Source organism: Macaca nemestrina, chromosome 14 (assembly GCF_043159975.1).
Source record: "Macaca nemestrina isolate mMacNem1 chromosome 14, mMacNem.hap1, whole genome shotgun sequence".
Lineage (NCBI taxonomy): Eukaryota > Metazoa > Chordata > Mammalia > Primates > Cercopithecidae > Macaca > Macaca nemestrina.
Window position 1 is genome coordinate 9,488,431 of NC_092138.1, and position 10,008 is coordinate 9,498,438.

A 10,008-nucleotide genomic window follows, 5' to 3' on the forward strand; every position below is an offset into this window, starting at 1 on the left:
CACAATCTTAATGGGTATAAACTATTTTAACTAAAGTACCTGGAAATTGTACAAAAGACATACAGAAAATGAAGAAATATTTATTCAAAAAAATCTACTAGATTTTATTAAGGACAACAAGATTCTGTGGCACTTGGGCCACAACCTACAATACTCCAAAGTATTCCCATACCTCCTACACCTCCCCCACCTCATCCCTCACCCCCATCTCCAAGTCAGCTCAGATTAGCATGATGGAAGCTGATCTTCAGGTAGGTATGGCCCAAAATAAAAGACTTCCAGCTGTAAGAAACAAATATATGCTTCCCTTCCCATGCTGACAGCCATGATAGGGAAAATCTGCTAAAATTTAAGATTTAACTAAGATCCAGGGTCTCCTAACATAATATCTAAATTTTCAGGTTCTAATAGAAAATCACCTAGCACACCAAGAACCAGTAAAATCTCAACTTGAATGAGAAAAGATGAGCAACATATACCACCACCAAGATGACAAAGATGCAAGAATTATCTGACAAGGATTTTACAGCAGCCATCATAAAAAGACTTCAACAATTACTAACTGACTTGAAACATGAACATACAGAAAATGTCAGCAAAGAAAAAGAAGATATAATGGAAACCAAGTAAAAGTTTCAGAACTGAAAAATGCAGTAATTGAAATAAAAAACATAGTGGGTGGGCTAACCAATGGAATGGAGAGGCAGAGGAAAGAATCAGTGAATTTAAAAATAGGCTAATAGAAATTACTCAATCTGAAAAGAGAGGAAAAAGGACTTTAAAAAGGTACAGAGTTTTAGGGACATTTGGAATTATAACAAAATAACTAACATTCACATCATTGTTGTGCAGGAAAGAGAGAAGAAAGAGTGTGGGGTTAAGAGCTATTCAAATAAATACTGGCTGAAAATTTTCCACATTTGGCAAAGACAAAAATTTACAGATTCAAGAAGCGTAGCAAATCCTAAAATAGAATAAACCCCACTCCAAAATTCATACCAAGACACATCATAGTCAAATTTCTGAAAACTAAAACAAAAAAGAATCCTTGAAAGCAGTGAGAGAGAATACCTTACCTATAAGGGAAGAGTTATTTGAGTGAAAGATAATTTCTCATCAAAAACCAGAGACCAGAAGGAAGTAGCTCTACAATTTTCTTAAGTGCTGGGAAAAGAAACCCTACCAATAAGCATTCAATATCCAATGAAAATACTTTTTAGTGATGAAAGGAAAATCAAGGCATTCTCAGAAAAAGTAAAAATTAAGTAATTTTTTAAATCAAATAGACCTACCCTAAAAGAATGACTGAAGGAACTTGGTGGGAACTGGAGCAAAGGTTACTCTTGCTATGTTTTAGTAAAGAGACTGGCAGATTTTGCCGCTGCCCTAGAAATAGATGAAACTTTGAACTTGAAAGAAATGATTTAGGGCATCTGGTGGAAGAAATTTCTAAGCAGCAAAGCATTCAAGTGGTAACTTGGGTACTGTTAAAAGCATTCAGTTTTATGTATTCACAAAGATAAGGCCTGGGATTGGAACTTATGTTTAAAGAGGAAGCAGAGCATAAGAATTTGGAAAATTTGCAGCCTGACAATGTGATAGAAAAGAAAAATCTGTTTTCTGAGGAGAAATTCAAGCCAGTTACAGAAATTTGCATAAGTAACAAGGAACCAAATGTAAATTGCCAAGACCATAGGGAAAATGTCTCCAGGCCATGTCAGATACCTTCCTGCCAGCCTCTCCCATCACAGGACTGAAGGCCTAGAAGGAAAAATTGGTTTCATGGGCCAGACCCAGGGTGCTCCTGCTGTGTGCCTAGGGACATGGTGCCCTATGTCCTAGCTGCTCCAGCCCTGGCTAAAAGGAGGCAACATGAAGCCCCAAGCCTTGGCAGCTTCCACATGGTGTTGAGACTGTGGGTGCACAGAAGTCAAGAATTGAGGTTTGGGAACCTCCACCTAGATTTCAGAGGATGTATGGCAATGCCTGGATGTCCAGGCAGAAGTCTGCTGTAGGGGCGGGGCCTTCATGAAGAACTTCCACTAGGGCAGTCTGGAAGGAAAATGTGGGGTTGAAGCCCCCACACAGAGTCCCCACTGGGGCACTGCCTGATGGAGCTATGAGAAGAGGGCCACCATCCTCCACCAACAGCTTGCACTGTGCCCCTGGAAAGGCTGCAGACACTCCACACCAACCTGTGAAAGCAGCCAGGAGGGAGACTGTATTCTGCAAAGCCACAGGGGAAGAACTGCCCAAGACCATGAGAACTCACCTCTGGCATCAGTGTGACCTGGATGTGAGACATGGAGTCAAAGGAGAACATATTGGAGGTTTAAGATTTGACTGCCCTGCTGGATTTCAAACTTGTGTGGGGCCTGTAGCCCCTTCATTTTGGCCAATTTCTCCCATTTAAAATGTTTGTATTTAACCATTGCCTGTACCCCCATTGTATCTAGGAAGTAACTAACTTGCTTTTGATTTTACAGTATGATAGGCAGAAGGGACTTGCTTGTCTCAGATGAGACTTTGGACTGTGAACTTTTGAGTTAACGATGAAATGAGTTAAGATTTTGGGGGGCTGTTTGGAAGGCATGATTGGTTTTCAAAGTGAGGACATGAGATTTGGGAGGAGGCAGGGACAGAATGATATAGTTTGGCTGTGTCCTCACCCAAATCTCATCTTGAATTGTAACTCCCATAATTCCCATGTGTCTTGGGAGGGACCCAATGGGACATAATCAAATCATGGGGGTAATTCTTTCCCTTGCTGTTCTCATGAGAGGGAATAAGTCTCATGAGATCTGATGGTTTTAGAAAAGAGAACTCCCCTGTGGACGTTCTTTCTTGCCTGCTGTCATGTAAGACGTGCCTTTGCTCTTCCACCTTCTGCCATGATTGTGAAATCTCCCCAGTAATGTTGAGCTGTGAGTCCATTAAGCCTCTTCTTCTTTATAAATTACCCAGTCTTTATTAGCAGTGGGAGAACAGACTAATACGATCATTTTATGATTAAAACCCTCAGCAAAATCGGCATAGAAGGGGCATAACTTAAAGTAATAAAAGGCATCTATGACAAACCCACAGTCAACATTATACTGATTGGGGAAGAGATAAAAACATTCCCCTTGAGAACTGGAACAAGACAAGGATGCCCACTTTCACCACTTCTATTCAACATAGTACTGGAAGTCCTCAGAGCAATCAGACAAGAGAAAAAAAATAAAGGGCATTAAAATCAGTAAAGAGGAAGTCAAACTGTTGCTATTCACTGATTATGTGATCATATACCTAGAAAACCATAAAGACTCATCCAAAAAGCTAATAGAATTGAGAAATGAATTCAATAAAGTTTCAGGATACAAAATTAATGTATATAAATCAGTAGCACTGCTATACACCAACAGCAACCAAGCTGAGAATCAAATTAAGAACTCAACCCCTTTTGCAACAGCTTCAAAAAAATAAAATAAAATACTTAGGAATATACCTAACAAAGGAGGTGAAAGACCTCTACAAGGAAAACTACAAAACACTGCTGAAAGAAATCATAGACGACACAAACAAATGGAAACACATCCCACGCTCATGGATGGGTAGAATCAAAATTGTGAGAATGATGATATTGCCAAAAGCAATCTACAAATTCAATGCAATTCCATCAAAATACCACCATCCTTCACAGAACTAGAAAAAAAAAGTCCTAAAATTCATATGGAACAAAAAAAGAGCTTGCATAGTCAAAGCAAGACTAAACAAATCTGGAGGCATCACATTACCCAACTTCAAACTAAACTACAAGGCTATAGTTACCAAAACAGCATGGTAGTGATGTAAAAAAAAGGCACTAGACCAATGGAACAGAATAGAGAAAAAAAAACCCCAAATACTTACAGCCAACTGATCTTTGACAAAGTAAACAAAAACGTAAAGTGTGGAAAGGACACCCTATTCAACAAATGGTGCTGGGATAATAGGCAAACCACATGTAGAAGAATGGATCCTCATCTCTCACCTTATATAAAAACCAACTCCAGATGGATCAAAGACTTAAATCTAAGACCTGAAACCATAAAAATTCTAGAAGATAACGTCAGAAAAACCCTTCTAAACATTGGCTTAGGCAAAGATTTCATGACCCAAATGCAAATACAACAAAAACAAAGATAAATAGATGGAACTTAATGAAACTAAAAAGCTTTGACACAGCAAAAGAAATAATCAGCAGAGTAAACAGACAACCCACAGATCGAGAGAAAATCTTTGCAAACTATGCAGCCAACAAAGAACTAAAATCCAGAATCTTTAAGGAATTCAAATAAATCAGCAAGAAGAAAAACAAACAATCCCATCAAAAAGTGGGCTAAGGATATGAATAGACAATTCTCAAAAGAAGATATGCAAATGGCCAACAAACATATGAAAAAATACTCAATATAACTAATTATCAGGGAAATGCAAATTAAAACCATGATACAATACCACTTTCCTCCTGCAAGAGTGGCCATGATAAAAAAAAATTTAAACAAAAGTAGATGTTGGCGTGAATGTAGTGAAAAGGGAGCACTTTTACACTGCTGTGGACAAGTAAATTAGTACAATCACTATGGAAAACAGTGTGGAGATGCATTAAAGAACTAAAAGTAGATCTACCATTTGATCCAGCACTCCCACTCCTGGGTATCTACCCAGAGGAAAAGAAATAATACAAAAAAGTTACTTGCACATGCATGTTTATAGCAGCACAATTTGCAATGGCAATAATATGGAGCCAGCCCAAATGCCCATCAATCATGAGTGGATAAAAAAATGGAATACTACTAATTCATAAAAAGAAATGAAATAATGCCATTTGCAGCTACCTGGATAGAGTTGGAGAGCAGCAATCTAATTGAAGTGACTCAGGAATGGAAAACCAAACATTGTATGTACTCACTCATAAGTGCGAGCTAAGCTATGATGACTCAAAAGCATAAGAATGATACAATGGACTTTGGGGACTCAGAGGGAAGTGTGGGAGGGGGTTGAAGGATAAAAGACTACGCATTGGATACAGTGTACACTGCTCATGTGAAGAGTGCACCAAAATTTCAGAAGACACCATTAAATAACTTATCCATGTAACCAAACACCACCTGTTCCCCAAAAAGTATTGAAATTGAAAATAATAAAAGAAGTTCGAATTAAACACACAACTTGAAAAAACCCTCACAAAATAAATATCCAGGTCCAGATTGTGTCCCTGGAGAATTCCATTAAATATTTAAAGAAAAAGTAACACCAATTCTACACAATATCTTTCAAAATCTAAGTAGAAGAGTTTCCAGCTCATTTTTTTTAGCCAGTGAAACTCTTATTTATTCTTGTTTTGAATAGGTTTGAATAGGTTCAAAAAGTCAAAACAAAGTAACAAGATATGTTATGAGAGTTAGTGCTTCTATTTATTTCTGTCTTCCCAGTTCCATTCCAACTCCTACAGGTGGCCAATTGTACTAACTTCTCTCAACCCTTTCAGTGTTGTTTCTCTATTTACATAAAAACAAAAACAAATGTATACAGAGAGTAAAATATACATAATATAACTGGTACTTTTTTTTGTTTTTTTTGCTATGTTTAAGTTTATAGCTCAGTGGCATTAAGTATATTCACAGTGTTACAGAATCATCCATCTCCAGAACTTTTTCATTGCCTTATACTAAAATTCTATGTACATTAAATAATAACTCCCAACTACGCCCAGTGTCTTGTAACTATTGTTTTACTTTCTGTCTCTATGAATTTGCCCACTCTAGGTACCTCATATAAGTGAAATTATTTGTCCTTACGCGTCTGGCGTATTTCACTTAGTGTGTCTGCAAGGTTCATCCGTGTTGTAACATGAATCTTACCTTCCTTTCTTTTTAAGGCTGAATAATAACCCACTATATGCATATGCTACATTTTGTTTATGCATCCATCAATCAACGAACATTTGAGCTGCTTCCACCTTTTGGCTATTGTGAATAATGCTGCTGTGAAATTGGTGTTTGAGTCTCTTCTTTCAATTCTTTTGTGTATATACTCAGAATTGGAATTGTTAAATCATATGGTAATGCTATGTGTAAATTTTCTGAGGAATTACCATACTGTTTCCACCAGAAGCACAAGTGTTCCAATCTCCCCAACTCCTCATCAACACTTTTTGTTTCTTTATTTTTTAAAATAATAGCCATCCTACTGGGTATAAAGTGGTATCTTATTGTGATTTTGATTTTCATTTTTCTAATGGTACTGATAGTGAGCATCTTTTCACAGGCTTACTGATTATTCGTGTATCTTCCTTGGGAAAATATCTATTCAACTCCTTTGCCCACTTTTGAATTAAGGTTTTTAGTGTGTTGAGTTTTGTTGTTTCTATATTCTAGATATTAATACCTTATCAGATATGTGATTTGAAAATATTTTTCCAATTCTGTGGGTTGCCTTTTCACTCTGTTGATAGTGTGCTCTGATGCATAAAATTTTTATTTTGAGGAATTCCAATCTATCTAATTTTTTTCCTTTTTTTCTTGTGCTTTTGGTGTAATAACCAAGAAATCATTGCTACATACAATGTCATAAAGCATTTTCCCTATGATTTTCTTCTACCAGTTTTATAATTTTGATACTTACATGTAGGTCTTTGATTTTGAGCTAATTTTTGTATATAGTTTAAGATGAAACTAGAACTTACAATATTATGCTAAATACAAGTGGTAAAAGCAGGCATCCTTGTCTGGTTCCTGATATTAAAAGAAAGCTCTCAGTTTTTCACCATTGATTATCATGTTACCTGTGGATTTTTCATATTTGGCCTTTATCATGTTGAGGATGTTTGCTTCTCTTCCTAATTTTCTGACTTTTTTATCATTAAAGGATATTGAATATTTTCAAATGATTTTTCTGTTTCAATTGAGATAATTGTGTGTGTGTGTGTGTGTGTGTGTGTTTCTTCATTCTGTTAATGTTGTGTATTATATTGGTTGACTTTCACATACTGAACCATCCTTGCATTTCAGGAATAAATTCACTTAGTCCTAGTATAAAATTCTTTTAATTGTTTGCTGAATTTAGTTTGCTAGTATTTTCTTTAGGATTATTGGGTCAATATTCATAAGTGATATTGGTTTTTAGTTTTCTTGCCTTTTAGTGTCTTTGTCTGGCTTTAATATCAGGGTAATGCTAGCCTCATAGAATGAGTTAGGAAGTGTTATCTTCAACTTTTTAGAAGAGTTTGGAAAAGAATGATAATTCCTTAACTGTTTAGTAGAAGTCACCAGTAAAGCCTTCTAGTCAAATCTCTGTCTTGGGAGGTTTTGATTACTGATCCAATCTCCTTACTAATTATAGACCTATTCAGATTTTCTGTTTCCTCACAATGCAGTCATAGTAGGCTGTGTGTTTCTGGAAAGTTGTCTATTTCATCTAGATTATCCAATTTGATGGCAAACAATTATTCAAAGCAATCTCTATCTGTTTTTAAAAAATTTATAGATAGTAATGTCCATTTCTGATTTTAGTAATTCAAGTCTTCTCCCTTTTTTCTTAATCAAGCCAAAGATAAATCTTTTCTAAAAACAAACTATTGATCTCACTGATTTTTCACAATTGTTTTTCTATTCCTTATTTTCTTTATCTCTGTTCTTAGCTTTATAATTTCCTTCCTTCTACTAGTTTTGAGTTTTATTTGGCAGTCTTTTTATAGGTCCTTAAGGTGTAAAGTTATGTTATTGAGTCTTCTTTTTTAATGTATGTGTTCACAGCTATAAATTTCCCTCTGAACACTGCTTTTGCTGCATTCCATAAGTTTTGGTGTGTTGCATTTTTGTTTTTATCTGTCCCAAGGTATTTTATAATTTCTACTGTGATTTCTTCTTTGACCCATTGTTTGTTTAAGAACAGGATCGTGGTTTTATATCCTTCTTCCAATGTATTCCTTTTGATTGAAGACTTTATTTATATTTAAAGTAATTACTGATAAAAGCTTACTTCTGCCTTTTACTATTGATTTTCTGTGTATCTTATAGCTTTTACACATGATTTTCTGCATTACTACCCTCTTTTGTGTTTAGTTGATTTTTTTCTTTTTCTTCTTTCTTTCTTTCCTTCCTTCCTTCCTTCCTTCCTTCTTTCTTTTTGATGGAATCTTGCTCTGTTGCCCAGGCTGGAGTGCAATGGCATGATTTTGGCTCACTGAAACCTCTGCCTCCAGGTTCAAGTGATTCTTCTGCCTCAGACTCCTGAGTAGCTGGGACTGCAGGTGTGCACCACCATGCCTGGCTAATTTTTGTATTTTTAGTAGAGATAGGGTTTCACCATGTTGGCCAGGCTGGTCTCGAACTCCTGACCTCATGATCCACCTGCCTCAGATCACGGCCCCCCAAAGTGCTGGGATTACAGGAGTGAGCCACCACGCCCAGCCTAGTTGATTTTTTTTCTAATGATATACTTTGACTTTCATTTTATTACCTTTTGATTTTTATTTTATTACCTTTTGTGTATATAACATACACATAAAATAATATTTTTCTTTGCAGTTTATGTAAGAATATATATGTAACATTCTGAACTCATAACCATCTGAGTTAATACCCACTTAACTTCAATCACATACCAAAACTCTACTCCTATACAGCCCTTTGCCCTCTTTATGTTATTAATGTTACAAATTACATATTTATACACTGTGAGCACAATAACATAAAAAGTGAAGTTACAAACCAAAATTACAACAATACTGGTTTTTATACTTACCCATGTGTTCACCTTAGCAGGAGATCATATACATTTTCATACAGCTTTGAGTTAATATCTAGCATCCTTTTATTTCAACCTGTAGGATTTCCTTTAGCATTCCTAGTAAAGCAGGTCTAAGAGTAGCAAACTACTTCAGCTTTTGTTTTTCCTCTGGGTGTAGAATTCCCAGCTGACAGGGTTGTTTTTTCTTTCTCTTTCAACACTTTGAATATATCATCTCATTGCCTTCTGGCATTCAAGGTTTCTGATGAGAAATTGGTTGATAATCTTATTGATCATCTCTTCTATATGATGAGTCACTTCTCTCTCGCTGCTTTCAAGTTTCTTTGTCTTTGTCTTTTAAAATTCTGATTATAATGTGTCTTAATATGTGTCTCTTAACTTCTTAGGTTTGTAGCTCCATATTTTTCACCAAATTTGGCATAATTTCTGCCAGTATTTCTTTAAATAATCTTTCCATCCCCTTCTCTTTCTCTTGTCTTTCTGGAACTTTTATAATATGTATGTTGGTCCACTTGATGGTGTCAACATAAATTCTTTAAATTCACATCACTTTTCTTCAGTTTTTATTCTTTCTGCTCCTCAGACTCAATAATTTCAATTATCCTATCCTTTAAGTTCACTGAATCTTTTTTCAGCCTGCTCAAATCTGCTGATATTTCATTGCAATGAATTTTTTATTTCAGTTATTGTACTTTTTAGCTCCAGATTTTTGTTCAGTTCCTTCTTATAATTTCTCTCTCTTTATTGATATTCTAATTTTGTTCACATATTGTTTTCTTGATATCCTCTCATATTTTTAAATTATTATTTTTAACCATTGTTAGATGCCACAAAGTAGGTGGCAGTACCTTACCTGTATGTTTGTTGTCAGACCCAAGGGCCTCTTCTATCCTTGTTGAGAGAAACTCTAACTTTTTCTCCTTTCATACAGTACCTAAGGCTCTTTAGTTCTTTGTCCATGTTTTTCCTTAGCTTCTTGAGCATATTTAAGACAGTTAAAAAATTGTGTAGTAGGCCGGGTGCAGTGGCTCATGCCCATAGTCCCAGCATTTTGGGAGGCCAAGGTGAGTGGATGACCTGAGGTCAGGAGTTCAAGACCAGCCTGTCCAACATTGTGAAACCCCATCTCTACTAAAAATACAAAAAAATTAGCCAGGTGTGGTGGTGGGCACCTGTAATCCCAGCTACTTAGGAGGCTGAGGCAGGAGAATCGCTTGAATCTGGGAGATGGAG

General features: G+C 36.0%; 1 non-coding gene across 1 annotated transcript; it reads right to left on the minus strand.

Annotated features, from left to right (window-relative positions):
• Positions 1-9,583: 9,583 nt before the first annotated feature.
• On the minus strand, positions 9,584-9,709 carry LOC112423022 (U6atac minor spliceosomal RNA). Its single transcript, XR_003013468.1, has one exon. It is a non-coding gene; the product is annotated as a U6atac minor spliceosomal RNA (small nuclear RNA).
• Positions 9,710-10,008: the final 299 nt, after the last annotated feature.